General features: G+C 35.1%; 1 long non-coding RNA gene across 10 annotated transcripts; it reads right to left on the reverse strand.

Annotated features, from left to right (window-relative positions):
• Positions 1-5,684: 5,684 nt before the first annotated feature.
• LOC113358825 lies at positions 5,685-15,766 on the reverse strand. Of its 10 annotated transcripts, none has more exons than XR_003364750.1 (9): positions 15,469-15,766; positions 15,326-15,382; positions 15,106-15,179; positions 14,778-14,849; positions 11,404-11,475; positions 8,864-9,952; positions 8,118-8,270; positions 6,143-8,037; positions 5,685-6,034 (listed from the first exon to the last, which is right to left on the reverse strand). It is a non-coding gene; the product is annotated as an uncharacterized LOC113358825 (long non-coding RNA). The 10 variants fall into 10 exon arrangements; XR_003364747.1 differs by having other exon boundaries at positions 8,864-10,925; XR_003364744.1 differs by having other exon boundaries at positions 8,864-9,696; positions 9,798-11,475.
• Between the last annotated feature and the right edge of the window lie 292 nt (positions 15,767-16,058).

Genomic DNA, 16,058 nt, shown 5'->3' on the forward strand with positions numbered 1-16,058 from the left:
CATTACCCAGCAATCATATAATATATAGTTACAAACCTTGAAATTACAATACCCATCCTTGAGTTACATAAAAAGAGTTGTTTTAACATGCCATAGTTGAAATTCCAATACCCATCACTGAGTTACAATATCCAACTTTATTCTGAAAATTATAAACTAAAGAAAATCTTGAAATCAAATTAATTGGTAGTCACTAAGAAGAAAAAGAATACGTATAATAATTACTTACCGATCTGAAAACTGGTATGTAAGTAGAAGAAGAGTAGGAAGTAGAAGAAACAACGAAAAGAACGGATCTTAAGTGAACCCATGAAAGTGAAGAAGAGGCACTGATTGCAGCCAAATAAGAAGATAATGATCGGATGTAAGAATTCTTCTTTACAAATTGAAACCCTAGTTATCCCTCTTTCACTTCATACCGAAATAAAAAAAAAATCAGTCGAATGGGTTCCTTCCCTCTAGACGAAAATAAAATTCGTTACCAAACGCCACATGCTAGGTTTTGTGTTTTGTCTCAAAAAGCACGTGCATTGATTTATATTTTTCCCTAGACATATCAAGCAATGTTGTTTTCCCTATATGGAAATATATGAAATGGACCAATAGAATTCATTTTGACATGTCTAACCTGGTCAGGTAATCGCATACCTTCAATACCAAGATCTAACCCTTTAAGCACGTAATGCCCTTGCATCAGCACGTTTCCTCTCTTAGATTGACCAGCATCAAATCCATAGGGCTGCAAATAACAAATATAACATCTTGAGATTACAGCACTTGTAAATATTAAGGCTAAATGAAAAATTTAAGATTGTTTGTAAAATCTGGAATTTTACTAAGCACAATGCAAAGAGGATCTCATAAAGAGAAACAAATAATTCTTTCAGTTCTTATGCTTGAGCTTATAGCCTTGAACACAAATGTAAATACTCGCAACTGATGCAAAAAGACCATGCAGTAAGTATAAAACTCGAGTTTCAGTTTTTCAATCAGTCATGCCAATAAGAGAAACCCCAAATCTACAAATAAGTTATAATAAAAAAACACCCACATTACACTGATGCAATTTTTGTTGTTGCTGATAGAATTAGGAAAATGGTATGATGCATCTCGAACACACAAATTCAAGAACACTAAAAAGACTGAGATATCCTCATGCCAGAACCTTTAAAAAAAGTCATCCTAAGATGCTTGTTGATTGACTTAACATCCAGTGATAGATCATATCAATTATCATCACATCTCAACCAAAGACAAATATCATAATAGCTACAAACTACCTATGAATCCAGCTATGGTAGTACCTAGCTAGTATGCCATGTAGTGCTGGTTGAGTCTTCCCGTCTAGCTTATGAGTATCTGAAGTTGCTAAAAGAGATTGTGGTTCTTTTCCCAGAAATAGTTGTCACACCTTCAATGATATTTGTTTTCATTCAGTCACAACATCAAACATTTTAGTAGTAAAGTTCATAAGGATTAGGCATATCTCATTTTGTTACTCACTAGAGGTTTACACGACGATAATAATTACCATTCCTTCAAATAATCCCCTACGACCTACTAAAACAAAGATAATTAAGTTAGTAAATTGTGTATTATAGACTTACAAACTAAAAGTATCTCAAGTTATGCACCAAAAATGATATTAAGAAAAAAGAGAAACAAACATCTATAGATCAAACAACTTATATACTTGAAGTTTTAATCTCCATAGATATTCATTAGAGGAATTTGAAGACAACTATAACCAAAAAATCAACAACTGCGTGAAAAAAAGCCATACCTTCCAACAACACCTTTTTTATGCTATTTTTTTGTTTCAATAAACTCTAGCAAGAGGTTGTATATAAAACTGAATCGTTTTCTATTTGTTTCCAGATGTACCAATGGTGCCAATAGGAAGAATATGAATATATTTACGCCAGAATTCGCACAAAAACTTTAAACTCCGATAGGAATACGATAGAATAGAATACTTTCCTATAATCTAAGTCAAAGTATCAATTCGATTGATCTTTCCATCCAAAACATAAAATCAAACTATTAACTATGAAGCAATGTTACCGGCTACCATTTTCATTGTCTACTTTGAGTTCTCCTCTCGTGTTTCCGAACCTATCCAACCGACCATGCTTTCTTCCTAATAGCATAACTTATTTAAAAAGCTTGATTTAACCAACAAAACGAATGGAGAAATTAACCCTAACAGTATTGAAAGAGATGATTCCTTTAGGGTTTCAGCCTTTCATTTATATATGATACTTTCTTTGTTTCCTTCTTCTTATCCAAACAGCATTGAAAGAGATGATGAAACCTCCAGTTAACATCAGAAAAGCAGGTAGACCAAGGGGAAAGAGAATTAGATCCTATGATGAACCTCCACCTACATGAAAGAAGAGTAGAAGATGCAAGAGATGTGGAGAACCAGGTCATTATGAAAATACCTGTGCTGGAGGAGCAGTTGGTTCTAATACAAAGGTACCAAAGGCTAGAACCTGTGTTGATGGTGATACTTTCACAGCTTATGAATCTGGTCCATCAAAGAGGAACAAGAAAGCTGCAAAAGTTGTTCATGGTTCATCTGCAGGTCAAAGTACCAGTGTAAGGGGTGCAACTAAGACCAAATCCAATAGCCAGAGCTGTGTTGGTGAATCAACTAAGCAAGCTGCTGCAAGATCTGAAAAAGGTGTTAAGGGTAAGGCAACAACAAAAGTTGGATCTTCTCAAACCTCATGTATGAATCAGAATTTCAAGAAGATTGGTTCAGTTAGCAACAACGTCACCTTTACCGTGTTAGATCCAAAGAGAAAAAAGAAAACAAATAAGTATATGAAGATCTGAGTTGGTTATGTTGATTGAGTTTCATTTTGTTTAGAAGATATGTATGCAGTTACTCCTTATCTTTTGTGTAGTTTAAGTGTGAAACTTTAAATGGATGCAGTTTCTTTTGAAGAACAAGTTATGAAATGTTTAATTACAACTTCTGATTTCATTACATTTTCAGATTTTTCTTAAATTCATTACATATTTCTAGTACTTTCCCTTTCAATGTTTCTTTTGTTTCAATTACAAGTGCATCTGATGCCCATCTGAAAGCATCACAGTCTTTCTTCTTGCATACCAGGTAATTAAGCTATATTGAGATTGTGTTGATTCTTGCAAACCTTTAGTTCTAACTTTGAATTGCAGTTCTGTTTGAAGCAAGGTTGATTGTGCAATGGACAGTTGATGAAAAATGGTTTTCTTCTCCACAGGCAATGCAGCAATTTGGACTTGGAAGCTTGATTTGAAGTGTTGTAGTTGGAGAAGAAGCAAGATCAAACCACTCAAAGTAATTGCAGGTGGGATTCAAACATTTGAAGAAAGTCCTTCCATTTTTTTGATCTGTTTTAGATCTCAACAATGCTCTAGCTCCATTACAAGGTATATGTTTGCACCTTGAATATACCCATGGACAACTCTTGGTTTCATGGTCTTCTTTGTCACACATATTACACTGCACCTTGATGCTGCTACTGCTACTGCTATAATTTGATGAAAGATGAACACCACCAACCATTCTTAGATCTGATTGAAAAAAAAAGAGAAGAAGAGATGCTTTTATTGAAGATAATCCTGCCGTTGGGTACTGTGGGGGCCACAATTTTATCTGACACGTGGCAGAAATGATGGCGTGTGCAACGTACACGTCAGTTACCAGTCAGCACCGAGTTACTAAGCAGACTCAGTGAATTAATTGGGAACTCGGCGAGTTGAAGGAATTAAAGGGCATATAAGTCTTTCCGTACTATCCTAACAGTGCCAAAAAGGTGGATAACCACCGTTAGCCGTTTTTTCAATAAAACGGTCAAAACCGGCCTAGATTTGTAATTTTCAAAAAAAAGTGCCTATGATTGTAACCCTGAAAAAACAGGCCTATATCTGTTTTTCACCCTTACTTCAACCAGCGGTTTGGTTGTCGTGTGGAAACTATTTCTCATAAAATGTTGATCGTGAGCAATGGGCTTAAATTGGGCTATGATTTATTTGGTACTGGGCTAAGTCTAAAAAGAGTGTAATTTGTATACTTTGACAAATTGTTTTTCAAATCTAGGGACGGGATATAGCTCAGATTAGCCCCTTGCTAGGCACGTCCCTTCTATTCAGTGTTCAGCCAGTATTCGATAGAGTTCACAGGTTAGCCCCTTGTTAGGCCTGTCCCTTCTATTCAGTGTTCAGCCAGTATTCGATAGAGTTCACATGCACAGATCTAGTGATACTAAAAGAAAATAGAAATGACCACTAGCAGCGGGTCTTATCCTCTAGGAGAGATAAATAGAGGCGATAATCGAGAGAAAAAAAAAAGAAAAAAAAAGTTTGATTTTTTAGACTCAGACCATCTCGGATCTGTTCCTCCGAGAATGGATTTGAGTTGATCTTGGTACTGTAAATACAAATAGGAGCTTTTGTCTTTTGTTTTTATTTCCTGGGTGAGTGGTTTTCTCTTATCAATTAGCCCTAAACTGATTTGAACATGTTGTTGTTGTGCAATTTTGGGGATGATGGTTCTGGGTTTCTTTGAATTTGTTCATGCACTTGATTGTTTCCATGGGTTAGTTTCTTTCGTTTACAACTAATTGATGTTGAACCGTGCTTAAATCTCTTGTCTTCTCCCAAGTTTTTCCTAGACAGTTGAGCAGGGATCCTTGTGTTTTAAGATTGGAGTATGTTTCAATGGTTTTGATGGCGGAGTTTTGTGTGGTTGATGTTTTCTGGTGGTGGGTTGCAATCACAGCTGCGTTTTTCTTCGATTTTCATCATCGATTGATGGTGGTGGTGATTGATTTCGCTTGGTGAAGAAAGGTCATGGTTCTTCTTCCTGGTTGTGAAAATCTACAGCTAGCCCAACAGGTTGTCGATTCGGATCTAGCCCAACAGGTTGTCGATTCGGATCTAGCCCAACAGGTTGTCGATTCGAGTCGGGTATTTTCTGCTATGGATTGGGTTGAGTGGAACTGGTGTGGGTTACCTATGGTTCTCTTCTGCTACGGCTTTGTATTTGTTTATGTTGGCTTTTTTTTATGTTGGCTTTCATAGTGTATCTGTCTCTGACGATTGAATCTTGTTAGTGATACCTTTCGAGATTGGTGTTTGATGTTTCGTTCGATCTTTTGTATCGGATTCCCGTGTGAATTGCAATTGCCCTTATAGGTATGCCCTAGGGATTACCAATTGTTGTTCGCTAAAGCTTTTTCGGTATGTTGGTCATTAGTACAGTGTCATTTGTCCTATACGTCTGTTTGGGAGTCTGTACTTGCTCTTTGGAGCCTTTTATCAATGAATCCTCCTTTGTTAAAAAAAAAAAAAAGGAAAATAAAGGGCTATAGCCTCAGTTAGCGCCTCATTGGCCTGTTGTCTAAACGAACCTACATACTAGATACTTCCTAACCAGTCTTACAGTTATTTCCAAAAGAACGGGCACCTAGCTCAGTTGGTCATCCCCGTTTTCCAAAAAGTTTCATGCGCTCCAGGAGGTCCCAGGTTCGAGCCCCCAATGTCCTAATATTGTAGGAATTAACATGGAAGGTAGAGTTAGCTTGCGCCCTTGTGACACAATCTCAGCCCCCTCATCCGCTTTGGCTCCTTTAGCTAGGTTACCCATGAGGCTCGCTGGTAGGCTAGCACAATAACCTATTCAATTAATGTAGTAGTATGTCGTTGGAGCTTAGCTTGGTAGGCTTCCAACTAGTTTCATGTAATAATCGTTATCCAATATTAAAAAATAAATAAAATATCAGACAGACTCCTGCTGAATATTCCCCCCATAAGCCCCAAACCAAATGGCTTACAAGGGTAATCTTCTCTATGTCTTCGAGTAGCTCTTCCAAATCGATGTTGCTTGGCTGCTTGCCTAAGATAAATGAAAACGGTGCTGAGTAACAACAAACTGAAGGAGAGAACACTAGATTCACTCAGCCAGCCGAAACTTTTAGAATGGCCAGAGATATATTGACCTGCTCCACCAAATTGCAGAAGAAGTGGTTCTGGCTGGATTCTGTTGCAAGGGCCAATATACCCATTTGACATTTAGGACAATGATTACAACAATCTACAGATTATTTTAGTAAATTCTAAGGTGGATTCCCAAATTAACAAAACATACCTGTGCCTGCTTGACATCTATAACAGGCAAAGGACGAGCAAATTTTACTTTCTTCCCATCGGAACTTACAACCTGATCAATGGCACGACAACAGTTTGCAAAGAAATTATACAGGGGGTCAGATATGTAGAAAACTTTTAATTAAAAGATGAAAAATACTTCTCAGAGAGAGAAACCAAAGAAGGCCATTAAGTTCTTTTATAAGATTGGTAGCAAATTTACAAGCATAGATGACTCCCAGAGAGCAGCAATCACCAATTAATTTTCTTGTATAAGCGTTTGCATTTTCCCAAATGACGCAATAACTCCAATGTAGATATATCAAGCACAAAACCACTATGGAAATTAACAAAAGATCAAGTTCCATTGGCAGAAATTAAAATGCATTACTAACAAATTAAATATTAATATACGTTCAAATTTTATGCGCCTGGGCAGTGCTAAAAGTCCAGCAGATGAAAACTACTGCTGGAACTATGTTTTACCGATAAAAGGGACTGCACGAGTTAAAACACATGGCACACCAACTATATAGAAGAAAGTGGTGAATCTAAACAAGTATAGAGAGAGAATCAGAAAGCGGTTTGTTGAAAAGTCATACAGACCCATCCAGAAGCTCGGCACAGCTACATTTAAGCTGCACCAGGAGAAACAACCAGACAGGAAAACCTGTCTTAAGTACCTGCTTAATTCATCACCTTCATCTCTCTATTACTTTATTAAGAACTACAGAATCAAAGAGATAGATACTAAGAATTGTGTAATAATAAGTGTAAACTTTATATGCCTGGGCACTGCTAAAAGTCCAGCAGATGAAAACTACTGCTGGAACTATGTTTTACCCATAAAAGGGACTGCAAGAACTTAAAACACATGGCACACTATGCAAATCAGAAGGTGGTTTGTTGAAATGTCATTACCTGCTATATTCATCACCTTCATCCCTCTATTACTTTATTAAGAACTGTTTCATTTGATACAGAATCAAAGAGATAGATACTTAGCGCAGTGTAGTAATCTTAGATCCACTATGGTAGAAAACACGAAATTTCAGTTTTGAAAATCGAAATCGACAAACATATAAAGGAAGACACTCAGATGAGTAAGGGACACATCAAACCGGCCGCAAGTGAAGCCACCAGCAGCAATAAGCTGAGCAACTAAACGGACCAGTGTCAGATACATAGTTTCTTCATGGTCTTCAGCACATAACATCCAGAAGAAATAAAAGTACAGATAAAAACCATTTAGGATAGGTAAGTAAAACCTCAACACAACTACTGTAATACAAATTTATCTTGTTTCAGTATGCCATCTAACAAAAATGTAATTTTAAATCCATATATAATATATATAAATAGAGCAGCATCTAAAAGAACATGGCATCCAATGTGATTAAAAAACCTCACAGCAGAACTCAGTACATAACCAGGTTGCAGGAGAAGCATTCAAGTGGAGCACACCACAGAAAAAACAAAGAAAATGGACTAAAGAAGTATTAGTCCCTTGGCACAGTAAACTCAAAGTCCTGCATATGCAATTAAGATCTATACAAAAATATTTGTAGCACTAAACAGAAGCTGATGGTTTGCACTTACTGAACCCTTTGTTTTTCTTCAAGAATTAAATTGATGCCTATCGGAGGTATATGCTGGTGATGAACATGCATCTCCAACGGATGCAATATCCCCCATAAGTCAGGATGAATCACATCAAAAAAATTTGTTTCAATTCAATACATTGTTAAAGGTATATCCTGAAGGCATTATCTCACTTTCCCTTCGTATTTTTCATGTTAGGCGTGCTCCCATCAAGAATGTCAGTAGGAACTGCAACATTGAAGTTCTCACCGAGATTCTGAAAGACCCTTTATATTCCTAGTAATTAAATTCAGCCTACAATCAGTAGAAGAAGTAAGCTATCATTTAATGCACTTTCGTAACTTTGAAGAGTAAAATTTGACAAATGTATTTACCTGCTCAAATAAATAATGTTGCACCAGTAGTCTAAAAAGAAGAAAAATCATTTAAAATTTGACAATCTATCACTGTGGAGATTTTACATCGTTTTACCCTCCTGAAGTTGAAGGGAGTGTCTCTGAAGGATTGCTACTGTCTCTTCCATGGCACTACAGTTATAAAGACGGCAATATTAGTAACTAATACCTGGACAATAAATACTGTATCACCGTAGAAATTAAAATTTGACGAGCATAGTGTTAGGAAACAAAACTTATATTATGCTTGTCTATCTGTTTCAATGTCGTCAAATAGAAAATAACCATCACGCTTTGCTTACATACACTTTTAGTATTGATTCACAAACCATTGAAAAAATCGACACATGGGACCATATCAAATTAGAGCATAACAACACTAATCAAAGTTCCGAAAGGTTGACATGATTGGGCCTACTAAATATCACTCTGATTTAATCTACCAATGGATAAGTCGATTAACATATACATTGAAATGGTCATTTAAATACAATGTAAAACAGAAAGACGGAAAAGAAAAACCAAATACTAAAAATCTGAATTTTCAATTTTGTATTTAACTCGAGTCTAATCTGAGATTTAGGTTTGACCCACCTCCAACTTAAGCTTCTTAAATTCTACTTTAAGTCCTGAACTTAGTGACATATTGATGTGGAACGAAAACTATTAATAAACTACTTAACAGAAGCAGATCTGTAAGTGGAACCACTTCAGTTTTTCTTTACCTTCCAGGTCTTTATGATTTTGTAATTTCCAAGCCTTGTGAGGTCAACCACGGTCGATCAGGCATGTCCTGAAGGAAGCAAAGCACCACATAGACAAACTCACAGTGCTCCCATAGATTCTCAAAGTCTTTGATGCATACACTGCTTGGTTGCCGTCTAAGGTTTGCCCTAGAAAGTGCTAGTGCACTTCCAGAACCACGTGCAATCGCGCGACTAAAATCCGAATTTCGCACACATATTCCTGTGCTATCTAATCCTGGATTCAAGGATTACTCACCTGAAAGTAACCAAAAAAAGAAAAAGAAATATTTTGTTGCAAACCAACATGCTGTAAGACTACGTGCACCTCCAGAATTAATACATCACATTATAAGTGTACAGCAAATATATATGTCTCTAAACCAGACCTCGCATTAGCACAATGGTGACAGGTCCAGGGAGAAGACTATCAAGCAAATTATTAGGCAGATGATCTATATTAGCAAACCTCTTAATGTCCTTAAGATTCCTTGCACAAAAAGCTAAAGGAGTCGTTTGTTTATGCCTTTTAATCTCATAAATTCTATGAACTGCTTCTGCTGAATTGCAAAATAATAAAATCTACGCCATAAGTAACTTCAACTAAAGCAAAATAAAACTTCACATGAAAACAAGAGTATAAAACTAAGTATTCTTCAACAGCACAATGCAAATACAAAATAAAAGGACCGAGGTACATGTACATGTGCAAACACAATAACCTGTGACGTCCAGTGTGAGAATTACACCAAATATTGAACTTTTAAGGTTATTTTTTCCACATAAAGCTCGGAGGATTAAGCTCATATGATAACCTGAATTAATCACATCCATAATGCAAATTAAATCAAGAAATTTCTTGAAAACTACTGACATTAAAATCTTAAAACAAGAGGAAACATGTTTCAAACCATACCAGGCATCACAAGCAAATCCATAAAGAGTATCAGTAGGCACTGCAATAATTTTCCCTTCTTTGATAGCTTGTATAGCTTCATTAACATAGTCTTCCGTTGTAGGAAAAACTGCCTTATGTTTTTGCTTGTATAGCTTCATTAACATAGTCTTCCGCTGTAGGAAAAACTGCCCTTATGTTTCTGCTTGTACTAGCACTGCAATAATGTGGAACTGTATATTTCTAGAAACAACACTGTCGTATTTCCAAGAATTTCGAATATAAAAGGAAAATTACAACCCTCGATTCAATTAAATAATATAATAATCATCCTTAACATGTATATTGGGATACACATTAATAAGACCCCGGTTTTAAACTCATTATTTTCTTGAATAATTTTGGGTCTTCTTAACGTGTATCCCAGTATACAGGTTAAGGAAGATTAGAATATTCTTTCGTTGCATTGGTCTTGACAATTCTCTTTGATAATTAAAAATATTCGGAAAACAAATTTTATTATTTCTAAAAAAATGTTACTTTCTATTTTACCCTTTGTGATTAAAAAGTTTTTCAAGTAGGTGGCATGTTAATTTTACCTGGATTTATTTTACCCTTGGAACCAGGTTTTTATCTTTTTTCCTTTATCTTACAAGTGAAAAGATAATGTAAAAAATTAGGAACCTCAAACAAAAAATTGAATCATATTCATTTCTACTTCAGATTCTTATACACAATAAATAATGGTTCCATAAGAAAAAACACTAAATTGATTTAGTTAGATCACTTATAGTATAAGTGATTAAAAACACAGCCATTGTCCCACGGGTCCCCTATTAGTGCCACGGGATTTCTCCCGGTTTTTCCCACGGCCATTGTAGCACTACTCGGTGAAGACGCACCCACAAATAAGATCCCCTGTTAAACCCAAAAGGGACGGGTCCCACTCTATGGGAGTGGGACGGTTTTTATGTAGTTTAAAACCACGGTTCAACAAGAGGTTTTGAATATATACATATGTATTGTTTTCTAACACTATGCTCATCATCTATGTGGAGATGCAGTGACGCACTATATGCTGTTTGGGTATTAGTTACTAAACACTGCAGTGCAATGGAAGAGACATTATCAATCCTTGAAAGACACTACCTACAAAAGGAAAAACAATAATGATGCATTTTAAATTCTTTTTAAACTGCTAGTTTAACATTATTTTTCTTCATTTTTAAATTTCTAATAATTAAGAATCACAATTTAAAGACCTAAAGAATACATTGTAGGAAACCAGACACTTTTTTTATGATTTTTTCTTAATGTTTTAGGTTTGTCTTCTTTTTTGATTATCTATTTGGAAAATTACTAGTGTAAGTAACTAATATATCTATAGAAACCTAATTTCTGCTCACAACCTGCCTCTTTAATTTGACTTTCGAGAAAATTTTCAATTCCTTTGCTCTCAGTAAGCTAGAGATGGTACAATTTGAAGTTCATTGCGCCCCATTTTGGCTATGTCAGCTGTCCTAACTTCTAACATACAAGCCTCCTCTATCACTGTGAAGGAACTTGATATCAAAGATAATTAAAAATATGTAAAAAGAGAAGGAAAAAAATAAGCCTTTGATCTCACAGATTGATTTGAGAGCCTTTGTGTTGCTTCCCTTACTACTTTCTCAATTTAAACTGTGTTATGCTTGCCATTCTGCAAAAGTGGGTGCAAGTGTAAGAATTAAAAACAGACTAAATATTTAACCTAAAAGGTAAACCAAACAATCTTTTCAAGGAATTATACAATTAATGAAGAAAATTGAAGGGCACCAACTATCACAATAGGCTGAAATAGGTGCATTTTTATGGGAAGTAAAGAACCAATACACATTCATAGAAAACCATGCAAATGTATTGTGCCGGATAATGTTAAAGTAGCACAACTTTGTATACACTAGTCTGAATTTAGAATCTTGTTTTATACAATGGCAGAGATGATGATGTTCTTAACTGCTCAAGCTTGTGAGGCCAATGGCCCCTCGTGTACAATCCCATCTCGTAACTGACCATCCCAAAGAGAACAAATATAATAATTAATTGAAAAGGGACGAACTACAGAAATCCTTTCTTGGTTTAACGACTTCATGCATTACCCAGTTTAAGAAAAAAAAATTGGTTCACTAATGATTCATAAATTGAACTTACAAGAACATTGAAACTAAAAGTTGTAGAAAGTTACTGAATTCCTCTATCAGCCCTTATGTTTCTGCTTGTATAGCTTCATTAACATAGTCTTCCGTTGTAGGAAAAACTGCCCCTATGTTTCTGCTTGTACTAGCACTGCAATAATGTGGAACTATATACTTCTAGAAACAACAAAGTCGTATTTCCAAGAATTTCAAATATCGAAGGAAAATTACAACCCCGATGCAAACAAATAATATATAATCCTCCTTAACATGTATCCTGGGATACACGTTAACAAGACCCTGGTTTTAAACTCATTATTTACTTCAATAATTTCGGGTCTTCTTAACTTGTGTCCCAGTATACAGATTAAGGAAGGTTAAAATATTCTTTCTTGACAATTCTCTTTGATAATTTAAAATCTTTTGAAAACAAATTTTATTATTTCTAAAAATGTTATTTTCTATTTAACCCTTTGTGATTAAATTTTTCTTCAAGTATGTGGAATGTTAATTTTACCCTTAGAACCAGGTTTTTATCTTTTTTTCTTTATCTATGAGTGAAAAGATAAGGTAAAAAATTAGGAACCTCAGACGACAAATTGAATCATATTCATTTTTACTTCAGATTCTTATGCACAATAATTAATGGTTCCAAAATAAAATAGACTACATTGATTTAGTTAGATCACTTATAGTATCAGTGATTAAAAACATAAAAATACCAGTAGCATCATGACTCGATTAAATTCAGAATTTTACGCAATAGACAGTATATGCTGATATATGAGCTTTGTTATTTGATTTATTTGAACAGAAACCAAAGGTACTTATTTAAGTGCTTGGTGAAAACATTGAGTACGTATATGGATGACAAAATGGTGACAATTGGGTTTACCAAACAGAGCAAGGAGAAACGGGTTTAGTATAGAGAAGGAGGCAAAATGGGAGAAGAAAATAGATTCTGAGTTTACTTCGTTGGGGGTCTATATGGACAAAATATCTTTATTATCCTAATCTTTTGAAGCTAACACGTGTTTGTCATTTAGGTAAGTGAGCAACAAACAGAACGTAGGGCAGTAGATGGACATCAATTTTGAAGTTTTTTAAATGTACCAAATTGAGACCAAAAGATTATACGACATGTAATAAATTATCTCGAATATATTCTACTTGGAACAAGACTTCTATAATCAAAGGGTAAAATAGGAACTAACAATTTCTAGAGATAATAATATCTGATTTCAAGGATTGTGAGTTATCATGAAATACTGAAATAACAAAGGCAACAAAACAATATTTTAGTCTTCCTTAACTTGTATCCCAGTATACAAGTTAAGAAGACCCAACAATTTTCAGGCAACTCTAATACCTTTGAAAAATCCTTTAATCTAGAATAAAAAAAGGATAAAAGTTTGTGTGCCAAATTTTAGCACGTTGTTCTTGAAGTGCACTTCCTTTTCAAATGCAAACTTACGTGCAACCAAACAGTGTATGTCTAAAAGACTTTGAGAACTTTTAGAAGCTGAAGCATTATAAGTATGTCTCTGATGGCAATTTGCTTTCTTCAAGGCGTGCCAGACCGACTGTCGTTCACCTGGCAAGACTAGGAAACTACAAAATCCTAAAAACTGGGTGGCAAAAATTATTGTTCTACTTACAAATTTGTTTTTTTCTAATAGATTATTATGGGCTTTCGTCTCATATCAAGACCGAAAGTATGATCTAAAGAGCTTAAGTGGGAGGCGTCTCAAACCGAACTGAGAGTTCATTAGCTAAAATATATTCAATAAATGACCAGTGCAAAATACATAAACCGACTTATGCCTCCAATCGTTAATCTCAGAATGCCAGACATGGGTAGAATAATTCAGATTACCTACTAACCAAAATCATATAAGTCGTCTGGAACTTGGTTAGAGATGTGAACTTCCAATAAGTTTCATGTGACGACATCTTATATGTTTTTGTTAATCAATACAAAGTGATGTGGTTATCTCCTATTTGACAATATTGGGACAGACGTACAAGTATAATATAAATCAACAGTTTCCTACGAACCATGGATTTAAACCACATAAAAACCGCCACTCACATAGAGTGGGCCCTCTTGTAATTAGTAGGGGCACATTAATGAATGTGCTGGGTCCCATCTATGTGAAGGAAGGTTTTTATGTGGTTTAAAACCACCGTTCAACAAGAATATTTTTGAATATAGGTAGCGTTTTCTAACACTATGCTCATCGGACTTTAATTTCTATGTGGAGATGCACTATATGTTTTTTAGTATTGCAGTGCAATGGAAGAGGCATAATCAATCCTTTAAAGACACTACCTACAAAAGGAAAAACAATAATGATGCATTGAAAATTTTTAAAGTAATTTCTTCTTTTTAAACTGCTAGTTTAACATTATTTTCCTTCATTTTTAGATTTCTCATAATTAAGAACCACAATTTAATGACCTAAAGATAACATTGTAAGAAACCAGACATTTTTTTATGATTTTTTATTAATGTTTTAGGTTTGTCTTCTTTTTTGATTATCTATATTGGAAAATTACTAGTGTAAGTAACTAATATATCTATAGAAACCTAATTTCTGCTCACAACCTGCCTCTTTAATTTGACTTTTGAGAAAATTTTCAATTATAATCATTTGCTCTCAGTAAGCAAGACATGGTACATTTTGAAGTTCATTGTGCCGGATTTTGGCTATGCCAGCTGTCCTAACTTTAACATACAAGCCTCTTCTATTACTGTGAAGGAACTTGATATCAAAGATGATTAAAAATATGTAAAAAGAGAAAACAAATAAGCCTTTGTTCTCACAGATTGATTTGAGAGCCTTTGTGTTGCTGCCTTTGTTACTTTCTCAATTTCAGCTGTGTTACGCTTGCCGTTCTGCAAAAGTGGGTGCAAGTGTAAGAATCAAAAACAGACTAAATATTTAACCTTAAAGGTAAACGAAACAATCTTTTCAAGGAATTATACAACTAATGAAGAAAATTGAACGGCACCAACTATCACTGGGCAGTAAAGAAACAATACACATTCATAGAAAACCATGCAAATGTATTGTGCCAGATAATGTTAAAATAGCACAACAACTTTGTCTACACTAGTCTGAGATTTTTGTTTTATACAATGGCAGACGAACCAAGAGATGATGATGTTTTTAACTGCTCAAGCTTGTGAGTCCAATGGCCCCTCATGTACAATCCCATCTCGTAACTGACCATCCGAAAGAGAACAAATATAATAATTAATTGAAAAGGGACGAACTACAGAAATGTTTTACTTGGTTTAACGACTTCATGCATTACCCAGTTTTAAGAAAAAAAAAATTGGTTCAATAATGATTCATAAATTGAACTTACAAGAACATTGAAACTAAAAGTTGTAGAATGTTACTGAATTCCTCTATCAGCTATAACCTGCAATCACACTCCACAAATCAAACCCTTAAAAAATCAAATGACACTATTTAACTTACAACAACATTCTATTAAAAAAAATTAACCTCTTTAAATTTAAAATCAAACTTTAATCCATATCTGGATACAAACAATTTGGATTCAATACCAATAGATAAAGAACAACTTTCACCACAAATTTCTAAAAAATAATCACCCACATCTCCGATCTATTTCATCATTTGGATCCTACTGATGGTTCTACTGAGAATGGTACTAATGGTTCAATTTCTGCTGAAGAATTACATATATGATTTTAAAAAGTAGAAGAAGGTGGTGGTGGTGTAGCAGTTGGAAGGTGGAGGAGGCGGAGGAGGAGGAGGAGAAAGAAGCAAAGAAAGAGGAATTAGGGGTAGGGTTTTATAAACTCAATCAACGGTTCTGATATGTATATCTAACCAGGATAGGTTTTGGATCGATTCTGCCCACCGGTCCGAATGGCATATGTCGGTTCTTCGAAACTGACTGTTTAACCAAACTGTTGGCCCACGGTTTCGCCCACGGTCTTTTTGGGCTCGGTTCGCACCACCGTTTCGGCATGGTTTGTGCACCCCAGGGCCCTGCCTATACTAACTAAAGTGAAATCTACTGTCATACCAATTTTTTTTGGATTTTTTCGCCCTCAAATCCACTAGCG

This window comes from Papaver somniferum, chromosome 3, assembly GCF_003573695.1.
Source record: "Papaver somniferum cultivar HN1 chromosome 3, ASM357369v1, whole genome shotgun sequence".
Taxonomy (NCBI): Eukaryota; Viridiplantae; Streptophyta; class Magnoliopsida; order Ranunculales; family Papaveraceae; genus Papaver; species Papaver somniferum.